Source organism: Bos javanicus, chromosome 13 (genome assembly GCF_032452875.1).
Source record: "Bos javanicus breed banteng chromosome 13, ARS-OSU_banteng_1.0, whole genome shotgun sequence".
NCBI classification, from domain to species: Eukaryota; Metazoa; Chordata; class Mammalia; order Artiodactyla; family Bovidae; genus Bos; species Bos javanicus.
Genome location: NC_083880.1, coordinates 16,752,172 through 16,773,896, shown reverse-complemented (window position 1 = coordinate 16,773,896; position 21,725 = coordinate 16,752,172). Strand labels below are relative to the sequence as shown.

General features: G+C 42.0%; 1 protein-coding gene and 1 long non-coding RNA gene across 3 annotated transcripts in view; both read left to right on the top strand.

Annotated features, from left to right (window-relative positions):
• PFKFB3 (6-phosphofructo-2-kinase/fructose-2,6-biphosphatase 3) overlaps positions 1–21,725 on the top strand; it is a 273,656-nt gene that overhangs the window by 214,748 nt on the left and 37,183 nt on the right. The window lies entirely within an intron of this gene.
• On the top strand, positions 728–20,973 carry LOC133258977 (uncharacterized). The gene is made up of 2 exons (XR_009740221.1): positions 728–3,626; positions 6,729–20,973. It is a non-coding gene; the product is annotated as an uncharacterized LOC133258977 (long non-coding RNA).

The window sequence follows — 21,725 nt, the reverse complement described above, 5'->3', positions numbered from 1 at the left end:
AGTAAGACCTTCCAGATCAAGGGACAAAACTTCTAGCAGATATTAGAACTGCCTCATATCAAGTAGCTATTGATAGTGTTATTATTTCTGCTCTGGAATCTAAATGCTAATATCACACTTGAATGAATAGTCCATTTAAAAAGTCACCTCTAGAGCTCCCAAATCAGTTTCACTTCTTAGCTAAAAACAAGTTTTCTATCCCTGCTGCTGCTGCTAAGTCACTTCAGTCCCTAAAAGTTATTTTAAAAAATATTTATTTTATTATTTGTTTGGCTGTTCTGGGTCATAGTTGCAGCATGTGGGATCTAGTTCTCTGACCAGAGGTCAAACCCCAGGCCCCCTGCATTGGGAGGAAGGAGTCTTAGCCATTGGACCATCAGGGAAGTCTCCCTAAAAGTTATTTTTTAAATAACCTTTATTGAACTATAATTCATATAATCACACCATGTACTCTTCTAAATTGCAAAATTCAAACTTGGTGTATTTACAGAGTTGTGCAACCATCACCATAATATAATTTTAGGACATTTTCATAACCCTGAAAAGAATCTCTAAATCTACTTGCTGTAGATTTCACCCACCCCCTGCCATTCCCCTAACCCCTAGCCTTAGGCCAGTATGTTTTTGGTGTTTAAGAAATCATTACCTAACTCAGGGTCATGAAGATTTACTCTCATATTTCTTTCTAAATTTTATTAAACTATAAACTATAAATTAAACTATTTCTTTCATTTAGATCCTTGATCCATTTTGAGTTAATTTTTGTGTATGGTGTGAGGTAGGGAGTTCTGATTAATTCTTTTCTATGTTGGGATATACAGTGGTTCCCAATGCCAGTTATTAAAAAGCTCTGTTCTTTCTTCATTGACTTCATTGACTTCTTCATTGACCTTGACTCCTTTGTTGAAAATAAGAGGCCACTAATGAAAGGCTTGTGTCTGAATTCTCCATTCTGCTTTATTGATCTCTATATCTATCTGGATGCTAGTACCACACAGATTTATGATTGTAGCTATGTAGTAAGTTTTGAGATAAGGGAATATGACTCCTCTAGCTTAGTAATTCTTCAAAAAATGAGGCCTGTTTTTAAAGAAAGGGTTGTATGTCTTACAGTTTGTGAATTCATAGATACTTTTAGAATTTGAAGTGTTTGGAGATATCAGTTGATGTTCTGTAGTAAAGGTTCACAGCTTTACACGCCCAGCTGTCCAACAGTAAGGATGTGCTCTCTCCTGCATCTGCAGCAGCACATGAGTTGGCTTTTGGCTGGTCTTGGAGACCTTCTTGAAGAACCTTATTTCAGAAGTTGATTTGTTCCACAGACATTTACCTGGCATCTCCCACACATCAGGGCTTGTGCTAGAAGCTGGGGGGAGGAAAAGAAATGGAAGGGGGCTCCGTCCCTGAATTCAGTTTGCTCACAGGCTGGCAAAGAAGTGGCCAGACTATCATTGCTGCCTCTCTGGAGACTGTCAGCTTAAACTCCTTCACTTTGTAGGTATGAAGAGAAAGCCTAGAGGAAGAGATCTGCATGAATGCTATGGTGTCCACAAAAGTAAATAACTGTGAACACAGTGCCTTGCACGTAGGCCCTCAAAACATTTGCTCTGATTTGCTTACTAGATGGTGTGAAGCCTGGTGGGGGGCACAGCTCACCATGGAAGGCTGAGAAAGTGCTCAAGCTCCTTCTGGGGGTGACGCTCACTTTTAAAGGTTCCTTTGTGCTCACTGCCTGGCCTCGGTTGGGCTATTGACAGTACTCTTGGCAGCTAGCTTTGCCCTGGAGCCTGTTCTTACCCTTTCTTTCTTTCTTGGCCCAGGGCATCTGGAGACAGGTTGAATAAGCACCCTGGAGTTCTGCCAGAGTCACAAGATGAGGAAGGGCAAGGACTCAACAGGAGACGGAGAGCAGGGTGGGGAGGTGCGGGGCATGCAGAGGAAGTTGAGCATCATGTGGTTTCCATGGCTCAGCACTACTCAGAGGCCAGAATTAGTTTAAGCAGTTGAGAGGTCCAAAAACCTAGCCCTTATCCTCGGGGGGTTATGTGTTTCCTCCTATCTGGTGGGTTTATCTGGCCATTCCCCCAAACCTACAAACAGAGAGCTCTTGAGGCAGAGCCTTCATTCCTACAAGGCAAGCAGGCAATTACAGGGGCCCCAAATGCTGTGTGAACTTAGCTGTGACCCAAAGCAAGTCATCAGAGGTGGCCAGTGTCTGGTGTGCATGGAGGCTACTGAGTTGATGTCCAGAAAGGGTGGCTAGATTTTGTGTGCTCCTCTCTACTGCTTACGGAGGAAATGAATTTGAATGTAGTACAAGGTTAGCGGCACATCAGAACTGAAAGAGAAAACAGAGACAAAGTTAAAAGCAACAACTGGAGACAGATCACCTTAGGTGGAATTGCGGCCACGTGTATGGTATTTCTGTGCCCAAATGTCCTCATTCAACACTCCCCAAATCTCTTTCTTTTATCCACAGCACTGTCACCTCTTGGTGTGCATGTAATTTGTTTATTGATTACATTTATTGCTTACTCCCACCCACAAAGGACAGGGGACTTCCCCAGTGGCTCAGCAGAAAAGAATCCAGCGGCAATGCAGGAGCCACAGGAGACATGGGTTCAGTCCCTGGGTCTGGAAGATCCCCTGGAGAAGGAAATAGCAACCCACTCCAGCAACCCAGTATTCTTGCCTGGGAAAATTCCATGGGCAGAGGAGCCTTGAAGGCTATAGTCCATAGGGTTGCAAAGAGTCAGACACGACTGGAGTGATTGATCACACATAAAGGACACACCATTGTTTTTGTGGTTGTTGTCTTTTGATGTGTTCTCAGACTCTAGAAGACTTGGGACATGTAGAAGCTACTCATTAAACATTTGCTGAATATGGTTGATCATTGTACCAACTTCAGCTGGATTACTATGAAGTTAAGTGAGTTCATACTGTATTATGTTCAGGGCAGTGCCCACCTCATAGTAAGTGTCACATAAGTAGAGTGACCATGTGTCTCATGTCCACTTGGCCCAGGATAGACCTGCCTTGGTTCTGTTTCCTGGAGTAGTCACTAATAGTGCTCCCTTTCATAAGAAGAAGAAGGAGAAAAGACCTAGACATTAAATTGTATAGTTTACCTGCATATAAGTGTATTTACTTTTTCAAATAAGAAATTAAAATTATGTACTGTTTACCAGGTACCATGTTAGATGCTAAGAGGAGCAGCCCTAGTTCCTTCCCTTCTATTATAGAATTTACGGTCTGTGGACTCTCACCGGGGCCCTTTAAGAACAGGATTAAGTAGACAACTCACGGCTTGAACACATGGGTCATAGTAATAATTGGATCAATATCCAGGTAGTTCTTTGTTGTTTTATGAATGAAGTTTTCCTTTTATCAGTTTTTACAGCAAGAAACCAAGGCAGAAACAATGTCTCTTACCCTTTTGATGATGAAAAATTGGATTTCTAAGAAGACAAATAACTCAGTGAGGGTTGCATAACTAGAGCGAGCTGGCCCCGAACTCTGGTTCCTACATGTTCTCCTGCTGCTGCACAGCAGCCGCTGAGAGGGTTGACCAGATGACCTGACAGCCCTTTCGTGATATAGATGCAGCAATTCTGTGTTGCCCTGTGAGTATGCAGCTTTTTTCTTACTAATTCTTTAAAAATGTATAGATTATACTTCAGTCCCTGGGTCGGAAAGATCCCCTGGACAAGGAAATGGCTACCCACTCCAGTATTCTTGTCTGGAAAATTCCATAGACAGGAGCCTGGTGGGCTACAGTCTATGGGGTTGCAAAGAGTCGGACACGACTGAGCAACTAACACACGCACACGTGCTGACTAAAGGTGGGGTTCACTTTTCAAATTAAGGGGAAGGCAAAACTGACCTTTCTGACTTCTAATCTTGCCTGGTCTGTGAAATAAATCCATTCCCTGATTAAGTCTGACAGCACTGTGTGTGGTGGCAATAACTGCACCTTTTCTCGTGTTTCTCTGCCCCCCTCTAGAGACTCAAGTCCAGAATTACAATCTATATTATTCTTTATACCAGTGTCGTTATATTCTGAATGTATTCTATATACCAGTGTCAGTGGGAAGGGCTTCCCTGGTGGCTCGGTGATAAAGAACACACCTGCCAGTGTAGGAGGTGTGGGTTTGATCCCTGGGTTGGGAAGACCCCTGGAGGCGGTAATGGTAATCCACTCTAGTATTCTTGCCTGGAGAATCCTATGGACAGAGGAGTCTGGTGGGCTAGAGTTCATGGAGTTGCAGAGTCAGACACGACTTAGTGACTAAATTAGTAATATGTATTATATAGTGTACATATATAAATAAAACAGTAAAGTAAATACACACACACACACACACACACTTTTTGCAGTAGGAAGTTATTGCAAGAACACAGAAACTGCAACAACAGAAAAAAGCCAAGTCTTATCTCCTTCCTTCCTTTTCTCATTCATGCCTAATAAAGTGAAACATTGTAGTAACCACCAAGGGCACAAAGATAATAGCCTGGCTCAGGTTTCTACCTCTGTGTTCCTTTGTCCCACTTAGGACACTCTGGCAACCCCTCTGTACCAAAGGGAAGAAAAAAAAAAAAAAATCAAACCCCAAACCAAAACAACAGCAACAACAACAAAAGAGGATTTAGAATTTCAAAGGAAGAGTGAAAGTAAAATTTCAAAGGAACTGGAATTCCCTGGTGGTCCAGTGTTTAGGACTCTGCGCTTTCACTGCAGGGGGCAAGGACTGAACCCTCAGGCCCTGCAGTGGAAGGGGAATTAAGATGTGGCATGCCTGGTGGTGTGGCAAAAAAGAAAAAAAAAATCAAAAGCAGAGAGGAAGTAATCACTCTTTCCGTTTTTGATCTTTCTCAGAGTTAAGAGTGATTTTGCACTTGAGACTCCATAAAGGAGCTGGGGCAACTTTTTGCTGGGTTTCTGCACATTCCCTATATCTATCTATAGATAGATAACATGACTGACTCAATGGACATGAATTTGAGCAAACTCCAGGAGACGATGAAGCACAGGGAAGCCTGGCATGCTGCAGTTCATGGGGTCACAAAGCGTTGGACATGACTGAGCAAGTGAGCAACAACAACATTATATCCTGACCACATTCACCCTTCCTTTCGTCCCTCCCTCCAGCTCCTTCCCCTCCTCTCTCTCTCGTCTCTCACTACTGCTTTTGTATTTCATGTTTTATCTGCCCTGCCAGGGAGCCATCAAGCCGGGCTCACCCCTGAGGGTTGCTGTCTTGCCTACAGAGATCACGCACCTCTGTGCTAGAACATTTTGTTTCCAGCAATTTGCAGATGGTAAACACTCAGAGGCAGGGTAGGGCGGGAGTCAGACTTCTCAATGATACTGTCATCAAATAAACACTGAGGAATTTGCTACCAGCCAAACATGGCCAGACTCAGTCTCGGTGATGCCTGCCACTCAGAAATCAGGAAAGGAGGGCAGAGGTTTGAGCATGCACACTTTACACCAGGACTGAAGTAGCACGATTCTACCATCTTCTACCCAGAGCCTAGCTTAGCAGCCAGGTTTCCATTACTACTGTGCTGCCGCTCAGAGCCACTCAGTGTCCCTGGACCAAGAGTTCCTGGGTCTCCCCCAGCTTACGGCTGGCACTGGTGGATCTTAGACGAGCTGTTTGACAGCCAGAGAGAAAGTGCTGCTCCCCATGCTAGGGACTTGAGGGAACTTGAGGAAGCTACCATATGAATGTTTCATATAGAATGCAGGGTGATTTTTATCTGTGTACCTCTTAGGATTGTACCCAAGGGCGCTGGACTGCCGTTGGTATTTCTCTCTATAGCCACGGCTGAATTAGGTGAATTTATTTTTGTGTCCCCTATGCCTGGGGCATGGTTCATGCTCAATAATTGCTTATATCAAGAATAAATGAACATACTATAAAACTCCAGGAGGAAAACAGGCAGAACTTTCTTTGACATAAATTGCAGCAATATTTTTGGGATCTGTCTCAACTCCTAGAGTAATGGAAAATAAAGGAAAAATAAATAAATGGGACCTAATTAAACTTAAAAGCTTTTGCACAGCAAGGGAAACCATAAAGAAACTGAAAACACAGTCTATGAACTGGGAGAAAATATTTTCAAATGACAAAACCAATAAAGGCTTAATTTCCAAAATATACAAACAACTCATACAGTTCAGTATCAAAGAAATAACCTAATCAAAAAATGGGCAGAAGATCTAAATAGACATCTCTTCAAAGAAGACATACAGGTAGCTGGTAGGCACATGAAAAGATGCTCAACATCATTAATTATGAGAGAAATGCAAATGAAAACTACAATGGGGTGTTACCTCATACTCATCAGAGTGGCCATCATTACAAAGTCTACAAATAACAAATGCTGGAAGGGGGTGTTGGAAAAAAAGGCACAAATATTAACTTTTTCCTGAGTACAGTTTCTAGACCAACAGATGCATGTGACATGAAGGGTACTGAGGAAAGTCTTCATGATTTTGTTCTCTTTATGATGAGAAATAGAACATAAAGGTACATATGAAGAAAAGAAGATACTAGGTTACAGATGCAAGGAAAAAAAAAAAAAGACAAACTTTCTGATAAAAAGTACCCATAGATCTGATAGCCTAGAGACAATTTTCAGCTATTATGGTCACAGTTTTAGTAGTAAGAATAAAAAAATACAGAATTTTACTCCTTTTTTTTTTTTTTTTTGCCAAGGTGGCATGCATGTCTGCTCAGGCGCTTCAGTCATGTCCAACTCTTTGTGACCCGATGGACTGCAGCCCACCAGGCTCCTCTGTCCACAGGGATTCTCCCAGATTGCCATGCCCTCCTCCAGGGGATCTTCCTGACCCAGGGATCAAACCTGGGTCTCTTGTGTTTCCTGCATTGGCAGGTGGACTGTTTATTGCTGAGCCACCAGGGAAGCCCTTGTCAAGGTTAGTTAAAGGCAAAATCTTTGCGGTTATTAGGGAGCAAGAGTGTGACCAGGGAAATGGAGGCAGGTAACAGATGGAGGACTTACTCAGATTCCTGCATAAAGTTTAGATGAAAAGGCCCCTTTGGTGCCAAATTCTATGACAGTGGATTCCATTTTCCACATGTACGTGTGGGTACAGAGCAGATCTGCTTGTTCTGGGCAGTCGTTTTCCTTCTGGCAAGTCTGTGCACTGGATAATTCTGTGTTTGGCTTTTTCTTGGGCTTTCACAAGCTGTTCTTCTCGTCTGTGTCCTACCCCCCCACCCCCATCCCCTGTAGCCCGTCCCTGGGCTTTGCCTGTACTCTTTCTGGCAGGTCTTCACTTAACATACTGAAGATAACTAAATGTTAATTCTCCAGTGCCATTGGCATCTCAGTCCCGGAGCTCTCGAAAACTTTCTGATCCTTGAAGCTAGCTAAATTCATTGTGGTGATCACATGAGTTTCCAGTATACACACGTGTCAAGTTGTCACGCTGCTTAAATAACATGGGTATAATGTTTGTTTTTTGAAAATATTTATTTGGCTGCCCCAGGTCTTAGTTGCGGCATGAAGGATGTCTTAGTTGAAGTATGTGGGATCTAGTTCCCTAATTAGGGATCAAACCTGGGTATGCTGCACTGGGAGTGCAGCGTCTTAGCCACTGTCACCTAGGGAAGTCCCTAACATGGATACAATATTTTATGTCAGTTATAGCTCAGTAAAAATAACAAACAAAAAAGATGTTTAATAGTGAAATGTTTAACTGGTTGAGTAGGAAGGCAGAATTTTTGGAAGACGGAATCTGCCTGGTGTCTTCTGAACCACCTCTAATAGGTGACTCAGGTTTTCATCCAGCTTTTCCAAAAGGGCATTTGCAAGATTCTGGGTGGGGTGGGGAGCAAAGAATGCTATTCCTGGGGGCACTAGGCTCTGAATTGACATTGCAGGAGTACCAGCTACTTTCTCAGACTGCCCATGCTCCCCACGGAGCCCCTGGGAACAGCGACAGCCCCAGCATCTAAGGCATCTGTTGCCAAGGAGACCCTCTGGCTGGAACGATGACTTCAGCTCAGTGGCATTCCAGGTCAGGCACGTTTGCTGCCTAGAGCTGGCATGGCCAGGGGCCATCTTCCAGGGCTGCTTGACCATTTGTTGGGGGCCTGTTCACATTTTTCAAAGTGGAGAAAAAGCATTAAAGAGAACTGTGCCCTTTGAAGTGGAGATTGGTTTGTAAAACAGCAAAGTCTGAAGCATGGTGTGGACTTCAAACGTACATTTCAGAAGATCCTTGATTTAGAAAATCACAGCAGATGGGGACTGCAGCCACGAAATAAAAAGACGCTTGCTCCTTGGAAGAAAAGCTATGACAAACCTAGACAGCATAATAAAAAGCAGAGACATTACTTTGCCAGCAAATGTGCATATAAAGCTATGGTTTTTCCAGTAGTCATGTATGGATACGAGACTTGGAATATAAAGAAGGCTGAGGGTCAAAGTATTGATGCTTTTGAATTGTGGTATTGGAGAAGACACCTGAGAGTCCCTTGGACTGCAAGAAGATCAAACCAGTCAATCCTAGGAAATCCTGAATATTCACTGGAAGGACTGATGCTGAAGCTCCAATACTTAGGCCACCTGATGTGAAGAGCCAACTCATTAGAGAAGACCCTGATGCTGGGAAAGACTGAAGTCTGGGAAAGAGAAGGGGACGATAGAAGATGAGATGGCTGGACAGTATCACCAACTCAATGGACATGAGTTTGAGCAAGCTCCAGGAGATGGTGAAGGACAGGGAAGCCTGGCGTGCTGTAGTCCATGGGGTCACAAAGAGTCGGACACGGCTGAGCAACTGAAAAACAACATGTTAGAACTGAAAAGACTTTAGAAGATACTTATATCAAACACCATCCTAAGATTATTCTTTTAAGTGTCAGAATTGTGTTCTAGTCCAGTCTCCAGTTTACTTTTTAGGGCATCTCTAAGAGGCAGTTTCCACAGTGGAATCTCAGTGTTCTTTTGAGCCTGAACCTGTGAAATAACGTTAGCATAAGTCTCCCTCTAGTGTCTAAAATTATAATTGCAGAGTCAATTAACTCGGAATGTCTGGATGCAATAAGAAACCTAAATTGTGCAATAACACAGTGATCACCCTTTTAAAGCGGCTTCCCAGGTGTCGTTAGTGGTAAAGAACCTGCCTACCAATGCAGGAGACATAGGAGACAGGGGTTCAATCCCTGGGGTGGGAAGATCCCCTGGAGGAGAGCAAGGCAACCCACTTCACTATTCTTGCCTGGAGAATCCCATGGACAGAGGAGCTGATGGGCTGCAGTCCACAGGGTTGCAAAGAGTCAGACACGATGGAAGCAACTTAGCATGCACACTCTTTTAAATGAAATAATGCAGGTGCAACAGCCGGCACCCACGTCCTCAGAAAATGGTAGGATTATTTCCACATATAGTTTAGAAACTTCGACAAGTGTTGACAGTGAGATTTAGTTATCTAGAGTTATATCTGACCACCTAAGTCACAGCACCTTTAATGCAAATTACCCTCCTCAATAATTTTACCAATTTATACCCTTAAAATTACTTTTTTTAACATTTTTATTCTGTATTGAGGTGTAGCTGCTAAGTCACTTCAGTCGTGTCCGACTCTGTGTGACCCCATAGATGGCAGCCCACCAGGCTCCCCCGTCCCTGGGATTGTCCAGGCAAGAACAATGGAGTGGGCTGCCATTTCCTTCTCCAGTGCATGAAAGTGAAAAGTGAAAGTGAAGTCGCTCAGTCGTGTCCGACTCTTAGGGACCCCATGGACTGCAGCCTACCAGGCTCCTCTGTCCATGGGATTTGCTGCTTAACAATATTGTGGTAATTTCAGGTGAGCAGCAAAGGGACTCGGCCATACACATACATGTATCCATTCTCCCCCAGACTCCCCTCCCATCCGGGCTTCCACGGAACACTGAGCAGAGTTCCCTGTGTGGTACAGTAGGTCCTTGTCGATTATTCATTTTAAATACAGCAGTGTGCATTTACACTCTTTCGAACAATGTCTAAGGGTTCCTATTTCCTCAGATACTCACCAGTACTTGTCTGCTTAAATTCTTTGGGCCAGTCTGATGTGAAATGCTATTTTATATTTTAAAATCAGTTCTCTCCTCCTTAGTAGAGAGGTTAAGCATGTTTTCCTACTTTTACCATTTGATTCTCCTCTCTGTGAATAGCCTGTTCAATCCTTGTTCTAGTTTCTACTGATTCGAGAGTCTCTCTTATTTGTTTGTATGAGTTGTTTATTTGTAATATATAAGAAATCTCTGGTGGCTGTACACTTTCTTCCAGTGTGTGACTTATCTTTCACTTATCTTTTAATGTAAATAGGTTGTTTTTTTTTTTTTAAAGATTTTTGATGTGGACCATTTTTAAAGTCTTTATTGAATTTGTTACAATACTTCTTCTGTTTTATGTTCTGGTTTTCTGGCTGTGAGGCATGTGGGGTCCTAGCTCCCCGACCAGAGATCGAACCTGCACCCCCTGCACTGGAAGGCAAAATCCTGACCGCCAAACCACCAGGGAAGTCCCTCAAATTCATGTCTATATGTGCTTTTTTTCCTTTATGGCTTGCTGTATCTTGTGATGTGTTTAATCCCTTTTTTACTCTTAAGACAGACAAATATTCTACTATTTGCTCTTGAAAGTTGAAAAGAATTTTCATCTGCAATTAATTTTTGTGTATGATGTGAGGCTGGGAACTACTTACACTTTTCTATGGATAATCACTTATCCTAGGTCCATGTATTGAATAGCAAATTCTTCCCCGTTGAAGGCAATGGGCTGTGGGGTCAGATTGCCTGGGTCCAAACGCCGGCTTCACTTCTGGCCAGCAGTGTGATTTCATAGCCCCTCTTTCATTTTCAGTTGAAAATCCGCGTGTAACTCACCTCTATATGTGTGAGTCCTCCATTTCTGTGCTGCGCCATCCATGTATTCCACCAACCGGGATCCTGTAAATAGTACTGTAGTATTTATTACTGAAAATCTCTGTTTATATTTGAACCCATGACATTCACACCTGTGTTGTCTGAGGGCCAGCTGTGCACCAGAGGCTTTCCTTCTCTTTTGTTGGTTGTGTGACTTGTCAGCCTCTCCAATCTCATGATCCAATCTCTCATAATAAATCTCTTCCTGTATATTTGTACACATCCTGTGGGTTCTCCTTATGCAGAGAACCCTGGTTAATACAAGTGCCGTGACACTAATAGATAGCTCTGTGCAAGGCTAATAACAGTATGTTCAGCTGAGGGTCCAGACACCCCAGGGATCACTATTAGGAAGGCTATTCATTCATCAATGCCAAGGCAGATGAGGAACTAGAATTCTTTTTAGCAGCACTTTTCTAGTACAATATGCAAATGGTTGGTTGACTTAGTATAAGATTAATGAGGATGTTTCATGCTAGCGGGGAGATATTCATTTTAGGTTTGATGATTTAATCACAGTTAATTACTTGTACTTGCAACTACGAAGTAGAATGAACAAGGGATTGGAACAGTTGCTTTGATGAGATGACAGTCATAAAGTTGAAAGAGACGAATACGCGTTGAACATGCAAAATGGTGTAACTTTTATTTTCTTGGAGGTAAAATGAACGCCCTTTGAAAAGATATATGAGTGAAGTTTAAAAACCGCAGGCACCATATATTTCACAAGTCCATAAAGAGTAATCATTTCTAACAGATGGCGCTGAAGGATTTAATAGTTCACCCACCCAACTGTCCGTTCCACACATTCACTGAGCACCTCCGTGGTATCAGGCATTCTGTCCATCCCCACATGTACGTGCATTTTCAGGCCAAGAATGGCGAGACAAAGTTAAAAGAAGGACACGGCTGGGCAAGGGATGATAATGGTGAAACTAGACATCGAGACACATTTATGAAAGTGTGTGTGTGTATAGAGAGAGGGGGAGGCAAGGAAGAAAGAAGGGAGGGAGAGAGAGAGAGAAGGAACAAAGAAGACAGCCACTGGAGGGACCTGTGTATGTATGGAAACTTGGGAAATGATGGAATGGCATTATAAAGCAGTAGGGACACATTTAATGTCTATAACTTAATCAGCATGGACATATGCCTACACCTTTGAAACCATTACCATCATCAAAGCAATAAACATCACCTCCAAAACTTCCTTCTTGCTTCTCAGTCATCATTTTTGTTTGTTGATTTGGTTGGTTTTGATGTCGTTTTAAGAACAAAACACAAGACCTACCTGCTTAGCAAATGTTTAACTACATGAGCCAACTGAGAACACCATGTTTTTAACTGTAGGTGCTATATTGTCCATCAGATCTCTAGGACCAGTTTTCAAATTTTCACCCCAAATCTTTAATCTCCAGGATCACATGCTGACTATTATGAACATTACCACCTGCTCATCTTGCTTTCTCACCCCAGACCTCCTCTTTTCCCAGTTTAAGTAATGATCCCTACTATCTGCTCATGCCAGAAGCTTGGGACTTGCTCTTGGTGTCTCTCTTCTGTGCTTTGACTGTAGTCTGTCACCAAATCCTGTAAATCCCATCTCTAACATATAGTCCCAGAGAAGGCACTGGCAACCCACTCCAGTACTCTTGCCTGGAAAATCCCATGGGTGGAGGAGCCTGGTAGGCTGCAGTCCGTGGGGTGCTAAGAGTCGGGCACGACTGAGCGACTTCACTCTCACTTTTCACTTTCATGCATTGGAGAAGGAAATGGCAACCCACTCCAGTGTTCTTGCCTGGAGAATCCCAGAGACGGGGGAGCCTGGTGGGCTGCCGTCTATGGGGTCGCACAGAGTCGGACACGACTGAAGTGACTTAGCAGCAGCAGCAACATATAATCCAAGTTTATTTTTCCTGTCTTTACAGTTGCCTCCCCTCTATCTGGGCAAGTGTTTCCTGTCTGATTTCCAAGTTTTATTCCTCTCCACTCCAGACTATTGTCCCTATATCACATGGAGCAAGCTTTTATTGTTGTTTAATCGCTAAGTCATGTCTGACTCTTTGAAACCTCATGGACTACAGCACCCCAGGCCTCCCTGTCCCTCAGCATCTCCCAGAGTTTGCTCAAGTTCATGCCCATTGAATCGGTGATGCCATCCAACTATTTCATCCTCTGTCACCCTCTTCTCCTTCTGCCTTCAATCTTTCCCAGCATCAGGGTCTTTTCCAATGAGTCGGATGTTCGCATCATGTGGCTAATGAATTGGAGCTTCGGCTTCAGCATCAGTCCTTCCAATGAGTATTCAGGGTTGATTTCCTTTAGGATTGACTGTTTTGATCTCCTCACTGTCCAAGGAGCTTTTATATATGCATATAAATCTGATCTCATTACTCCCACGCTTAGAACTTGGAGTAACTTCCCATTGCAATGAGAAACAGCATTAGCTTAACACCACCTAGAAGCCACTACACGTTGTGGCCCCGATTGTATTCTTTTTTTTTCCGATTGTATCTTTTAACTCAAGCTCCAGCCACACTGACCTTCTTCCAGATTCATCAGTGTGCCACCCTCTTTTCCACTCCAGTAGCTTCACGATTGGTCTTCATTTTGGTGGGCAAACTCTTCTTCTCTTTTTAAAACAAATCTGATAAATGCCTACTTGCTCATCAAGACTCCGTATCACTTCCTACTTGATCTCCTATTTAAATCTTTCCCTCTTGTTCTTCCTCACAAATCCCTTTCTCCTCCTCCTCCTCCTCTACAAAGCACTGAATGTGATCACTCACTGTACATGCTTGTGTTTGCTTTACCAGACTGTAGGCTCCATGCGCACAGAAAACCAGTGTCTGCTTTGTTTAGGGTGGGTCCTTGTGTTATTTAGTCAATGCACTATTGTAAGAGAAGATCTCTAAGTGCCAACATAATACAACTTGATTTTTTTTTGGCTCATGTTAAGTTCAAAATGTATGTTCTTTTTTTAAAAATTGAAGTACAGTTGGCTTACAATGTTGTGTTATTTTCTGCTGTACAGCAAAGTGATTCAGGTATACATATATATATATATTCTTTTTTTCCATTCTTTTCCATTATGGTTTATCACTGGATATTGAATATAGTTCCCTGTGCTCCACAGTAGGACCTTGTTGCTTTTCAATCTTTTATATAGTAGTTTGCATCTGCTAACTGCAAATACCCAATTTATCCCTCTACTGCCCTCCCTTGTCCACCATAAGTCTGTTCTCTATGTCTGTGAGTCTGTTTTATAGATAAGTTTGTGTCATATTTTAGATTTCCCATATAACTGATATCATAAGGTATGTCTTTCTATTTCTGACTGCTTAGTATGATAATCTCTAGTTGCATGTTGCTGCAAGTGGCATTATTTCATTCTTTTTTTTTTATGGCTAACATTCCATTTTACATATGTACCACATCTTTTTTATCCATTCCTCTGTTGATGGCTATTTAGGTTGTTTTCATGTCTGGGCTATTGTGAATAGTGTTGCTAACATAGGGTGCATGTATCTTGTTAAAATATATTTATTTGGCTGCACCAGGTCTCTGTTGCAGCAGGTGGGACCCTTCATTACAGCATATGGGATCCAGCTTCCTGCTCAGGGATCGAACTACAATCCCCCACATTGGAGAGGGCTGAGTCTTAGCCACTGGACCACCAGGCAAATTCCCATGTATCTTTTCGAATTATGGTTTTGTCTGGAAATACGCCCATGAGTGGGATTGCAGGATCATATGGTAACTCTACAAAATGTATGTTCCTGATGGAGAGTTGGTTGGCTGGAGAATTCCGCTCCATGCAGTATCCAAAGAACCAGGCCAGTAGAGGCACTGCCATATTCAATGTGTGATTTTGGTAGATGCAAATGTCATGATAGACAGAAAGAAGAGAGTGGAGGGGGGCGGTCCCAAGATGGCAGAGGAATAGGATGGGGAGACCACTTTCTCCCCAACAAATTCATCAAAAGATCATTTAAATGCTGAGCAACTTCCACAAAACAACTTCTGAATGCTGGCAGAGGACACCAGGCACCCAGAAAGGCGCCCATTCTCTTCGAAAGGAAGTAAGATAAAATATAAAAGACAAAAAGAGAGACAAAAGAGTTAGGGATGGAGACCAGTCCCAGGAAGGGAGTCATGAAAGAGGAGAAATTTCCACAGCAGGAAACCCTCTCACTGGTGGGTCTGTGGGGACTTTTGGAATCTCAGAAGGCAACATAACTGGGAGAAAAAAAAAAACAACAACAACAACACAGAATACTCCCAGCAGAGAAGTAGCCCAGACACTCTCATTTGCCACCAGCGAGCAGGGGCTGAACAGGGAGGCGTGGGCTGCATGCTTAGGGTTAAGGATGGGGCCTGAATGCCCTGAGGACAATCTGAGGGAGCTAACATGAGACAGCAACCCAAACTGTGGGATAGCCAGAGAGGGGAAAAAAAAAAAAACTTTCCCATGAAAGGCTCTAAGCTAACGTGCAGCCTGGCCAGCTCACAGAACAAAGGATTGAGTGAACAGCAAAGGAGAGCTAGCTGGCTGCATACAGGCCCCTCCCCACTGCTGGAGGCAGAGCAGCAGGCAGGCGACAGCCAGAGTCGGAAGGCAAGGGGCAGTCTCAGCCCCAGAGACCGGAATCCTCCACCAAACTGTGAGCAGGCTCCCAGTTGCTAACCAAGTCTTCCTGGAATCCTGGACAGTTGACATCCACCAGAAGGTCACAGTCTGAGATCAGCTCTCCAGAGGGGAGACGCATGGCTCACCTGAGAAGGCGCTCTTGCAGCACACCCAGGAAACTGAGTGGCCAGGACCGGGGAGGTGATAAGACACACACCCCATCTGGGACAGTGTGCTCCCCAAGCACCTGGTTGCCTGAGCTGCTCAGACCTAGGAAGGGCACAAAACACACACCCGACTGAGTCTGTGCCCTTGCAGAATACCTGAGAACCTGAACCTGAGTGGCTTAGACCTGGGAAGTACTTGAAACACAGGGCCCGCTTTGGACAATGCCCTGCAGAGAAACCTGGAGCCTGAACAGTGTAGATCAGGAAAGCACATGCAATGTTGAGCTGGGGCAAACCCAGTGTGGTCCATACACCGTGAGCACTCCCCACACATGCTAGTGATATTTGTTTGCAGTGTACCTCCCTCCCCACAACACAACTGAACAAGTTAGCCTAAATAAATGACCACCTTCATCCCCTTGTGTCAGCGTGGAAATTAGACACTGAAGAGACTTGCAAACAGAGGAAGCCAAAATAAACTAAGAAGAGTGAACTGCTCTGGAAGTGACAGGTGCAACAGATTAAAACCCTGTAGTTAACATTGACTAAGCATTGGAAGGGGCCTATACACTTTGAGAAGATGTACAAGCTGGAACAAGGAACTATCTGAAACTGAACTGACCTCACATTGCCCACAATATCTCCAGAGAAATTCCTAGATATATTTTTACTATCATTTCTTAATTTTTTAAATTTTTTATTTTTCAGTTCTTTATTGTTCCTTTACTTTTCATTTTTATAACCTACTATTTTACCTTGCTAAAAAAAAACCCTATTTTAAAGTAAATTTCATATATATATATATTTTAATAATCTTTGTGATTGATTTTGTTTTGTATTTTTTAATATTGTATTTTTGAGAGTCTAACCTCTATCCTAGATTTTTAATCTTTGATTTATTGTATTTGTTATAAATTTTGTACCTTTAAGAATCTAATCTTCAGTATCCATTTTCACTTAGGGGTGTGATTACTGGCCTGATTGCTCTCTCCCCTTTTGACTCTCCCTTTTCTTCCCCAGGTCACCTTTATCTCCTCCCTCCTCCTCCTCCTCTTTTCTACTTAACTCTGTGAATCTCTCTGGGTGTTCTGGGATGTAGAGAACACTTACAGAACTGTTTACTGGCTAGATTGGTCTCTCCCCTTTTGACTCCCCGTCTTCTCCTCCTGGTCACCTCTATCTCCTTCCTCCCTCTTCTCTTATCTGTGTAACTACATGAACCTCTCTGAGTGTTCCAGACTGTGGAGAGCACAGAGCGATTTGATTAATACCTAGATTGCTCTCTCCCCTTTTGATTCCCCCTCTTCTCCTCCTCGTTTCCTCTATCTCCCTCCTCCCTCTTCTCTTCTCCATGTAACTCTGTGAACCTATCTGGGTGTCCCTCACTATAGATAATCTTTCATCATTAACCTAGATATTTCATCATCTGTGCTGTATGGATGGAGAAGTCTTGAGTCTACTGCAAGAATAAGACTGAAAGCCAGAGGCAGGAGGCTTAAATTCAAAACTTGAGAACACTAGACAACTCCTGACTCAAGGGAACATTAATCGACAAGAGCTCATCCAAAAGCCTCCATGCCTACACTGAAACCAAGCTCCACCTAAGAGCCAACAAGTTCCAGAGCAAGGCATACCAAGCTAATTCTCCAGCAATGCAGGAACACAGCCCTGAACCTTAAAATATCGGCTGCCCAAAGCCATACTAAGCCCATAGACACCCCCAAAACTCACTACTGGACGCTTCATTGCACTTCAGAGTGAAGAGATCCAGTTACACCCATCAGAACACTGACACAAGCTTCCCTAACCAGGAAACCTTGACAAACCACTAGTCCAACCCCACCCACAGGGAACAAGCTCCACAATAAAGGGGAACCACAAACTTCCAGCCTACAGAAAGGCCACCCCAAACACAGCAACATAAACAAGATGAAAAGGCAGATAAATATTCAGCAGGTAAAGGAACATGATAAATGCCCACCAAACCAAACGAAAGAGGAGGAGATAGGGAGTCTACCTGAAAAAGAATTCAGAATAATGATAGCTAAGATGATCCAAAATCTTGAAAACAAAATGGAGTTACAGATAAATAGACTAGAGACAGGGATTAAGAAGATGCAAGAAATGTTTAACAAGGACCTAGAAGAAATAAAAAAGAGTCAATAATGAATAATGCAATAACTGAGATCAAAAGCACTCTGGAGCGAACCAAAAGTAGAATAACTGAGACAGAAGATAGGATAAGTGAGGTGGAAGATAGAATGGTGGAAATAAATAAAACAGAGACCTCTGGGACAATGTTAAAAGCCCCAATATTTAAATCATAGGAGTCCCAGAAGAAGAAGACAAAAGGGCACGAGGAAATACATGAGGAAATAATAGTTGAAAACCCCTAAAATGGGGAAGGAAATAGCCACCCAAGACCAAGAAACCCAGAGAGTATCAAACAGGATAAACCCAAGGCCAAACACCTCAAGACACATATTAATCAAATTAATGAAGATCAAACACAAGCAGCAAATATTAAAAGCAGCAACAGAAAAGCAACAAATAACACACAAGGGGATCCCCATAAGGATAGCAGTTGATCTTTCAATAGAAACTCTTCAGGCCAGAAGGGAATGGCAGGACATACTTAAAGTGATGAAAGAGAAAAACCTACAACCCAGATAACTATACCCAGCAATGATTTCATTCAGATATGAAGGAGAAATCAAAAGCTTTACAGACAAGCAAAAGCTAAGAGGATTCAGCACTACCATACCAGCTTTTCAACAAATGCTAAATGATCTTCTCTAGACAGGAAACACAGAAAAGGTTTATAAACTTGAACCCAAAACAACAAAGTAAATGGCAACAGGATCATACTTAGCAATAATTACCTTAAATATAAGTGGGTTGAAAGTCCCAACCAAAAGACAAAGACTGGCTGAATGGATACAAAAACAAGACCCCTATATATGCTGTCTACAAGAGACCCACCTCAAACCAAGGGACACATACAGACTGAAAGTGAAGGGCTGGAAAAAGATATTTCATGCAAATGGAGACCAGAAGAAAGCAGGAGTAGCAATAATCATATCAGATAAAATAGACTTTGAAATAAAGGCCATGAAAAGAGACAAAGAAGGACACTACATAATGATCAAATGATTAATCCAAGAAACAATTTTAAATATATATGTACCCAACATAGGAGCACAGCAATATGTAAGGCAAATGCTAACAATGACTGAGTGACTTCTCTTTCACTTTTCACTTTCATGCATTGGAGAAGGAAATGGCAACCCACTCCAGTATTATTGCCTAGAGAATCCCAGGGATGGAGGAGCCTGGTGGGCTGCCGTCTATGGGGTCACACAGAGTCGGGCACGACTGAAGCGACTTAGCAGCAGCAGCAGCAGCAGCATGAAAGGGTAAATTAACAGTAACACAATAATAGTGGGAGGCTTTAATACTCCACTCATATCTATGCATAGATCAACCAAATAGAAAATTAGCAAGGAAACACAAAGTTTAAATGATACAATGGACCAGTTAGACCTAATTGATATCTATAGGACATTTCACCCCAAAACAATGAATTTCACCTTTTTCTCAAGTACACACAGAACATTCTCCAGGATAGATCACATCCTGGGCCATATATCTGCTGCTGTTGCGAAGTCGCTTCAGTCGTGTCCGACTCTGTGCAACCCCATAGATGGCAGCCCACCAGGCTTCCCCGTCCCTGGGACTCTCCAGGCAAGAACACTGGAGTGGGTTGCCATTTCCCTCTCCAGTGCATTAAAGTGAAAAGTGAAAGTGAAGTCGCTCAGTCGTGTCCAACTCTTCGCAACCCCATGGACTGAAGCCTACCAGGCTCCTCTGCCCATGGGATTTTCCAGGCAAGAGTACTGGAGTGGGGTGCCATTGGGCCATATATCTAGCCTTGGTAAATTCAAAAAATTTGAAATCATTTCAAGCATCTTTTCTGATCACAATGCAGTAAGATTAGATGTCAACTACAGAAAAAAAAAAAAAAACTATTGAAAACACAAGCATATGAAGGTTAAACAACGTGCTTCTGAATAACCAACAAATCATAGGAGAAATCAAAAAAGAAATCAAAATATTCATGGAAACAAATGAAAATGAAAACACAACAACCAAAACCTATGGGATTCAGTAAAAGCAGTGCTAAGGGGAAGGTTCATAGCAATACAAGCTTACCTCAAAAAACAAGAGAAAAATCAAATAAATAACCTAACTTTACACCTAAAGCAACTAAAAAAAGAAGAAATTAAGAACCCAGGGTTAGTAGAAGGAAAGAATTCATAAAAATTAGGGCAGAAATAAATGAAAAAGAAACAAAGGAGACTATAGCAAAAATCAACAAAACTAAAAGCTGGTTCTTTGAGAAGATAAATAAAATAGGCAAACCATTAGTCAGACCCATCAAGAAGAAAGGAGAAGAATCAAATCAACAAAATTAGAAATGAAAATGGAGAAATCACAACAGACAACACAGAAATACAAAAGATAATGAGACTACTATCAGCAACTATATGCCAATAAAATGGACAACTTGGAAGAAATGGACGAATTCTTAGAAAAGTATAACCTTCCAAAACTGAGCCAGGAAGAAATAGAAAATCTTAACAGACCCATCACAAGCACAGAAATTGAAACTGTAATAAAAAAATCTTCCAACAAACAAAAGCCCAGGATCAGATGGCTTCACAGGTGAATTCTACCCAAAATTTAAAGAGCTAACACACATCTTACTCAAACTCTTCCAGAAAATTGCAGAGGAAGGTAAACTTCCAAACTCATTCTATGAGGCCACCATCACCCTAATGCCAAAGCCAGACAAAGATGCCACAAAGAAAGAACTACAGGCCAATATCACTGATGAATATAGATGCAAAAATCCTCAACAAAATTCTAGAAACAGAATCCAGCAACATATTAAAAAGATCATATATCATGACCAAGTGGGCTTTATCCCAGGGATGCAAGGATTCTTCAATATTTGCACATCAATCACATTAACAAATTGCAATACACCATATTAACAAATTGAAAGATAAAAACCATATGATTATCTCAATAGATGCAGAGACAGCCTTTGACAAAATTCAACATCCATTTATGATTAAAAAAAAAAACCCTCCAGAAAGCAGGTATAGAAGGAACATACCCCAACATAATAAAAAGCCACATATGATAAACCCATAGCAAACATTATCCTCAATGGAGAAACTGAAAGCATTCCCACTAAAGTCAGGAATAAGACAAGGGTGCCCACTCTCATCACTACTATTCAACATAGTTTTGGAAGTTTTGGTCACAGCAATAAGAGAAGAAAAAGAAACAAAAGGAATCCAGATTGGAAAATAAGAAGTAAAACTCTCACTATTTGCAGATGACATGATCCTCTACATAGAAAACCCTAAAGATACCACCAGAAAATTCCTAGAGCTAATTAATGAATATAGTAAACTTGCAGGATATAAAATTAATACACAGAAATCCCTTGTATTCCTATACACTAACAATGAGAAAACAGAGAAATTAAGGAATAATTCCATTCACCATTGCAATGAAAAGAATAAAATACTTAGGAATAAATCTGCCTAAAGAAACAAAAGACTTATATATAGAAAACTATAAAACACTGATGAAAGAAATCAAAGATGACATAAATAGATGGAGAAATATACCATGTTCATGGATGGGAAGAATCAGTATAGTGAAAATGTGTATACTACGCAAAGCAATATACAGATTCAATGCAATCCCTATCAAGCTATCTATGGTATTTTTCACAGAACTAGAACAAATAATCGTTAGAGATTTGATTTAGGTCATACCTGAATGGTCTAGTGATTTTCCCTACTTTCTTCAATTTAAGTCTGAATTTGGTAATAAGGAGTTCATGATCTGAGCCAGTTCCTGATATTGTTTTTGCTGACAATAGAGCTTCTCCATCTTTGGCTG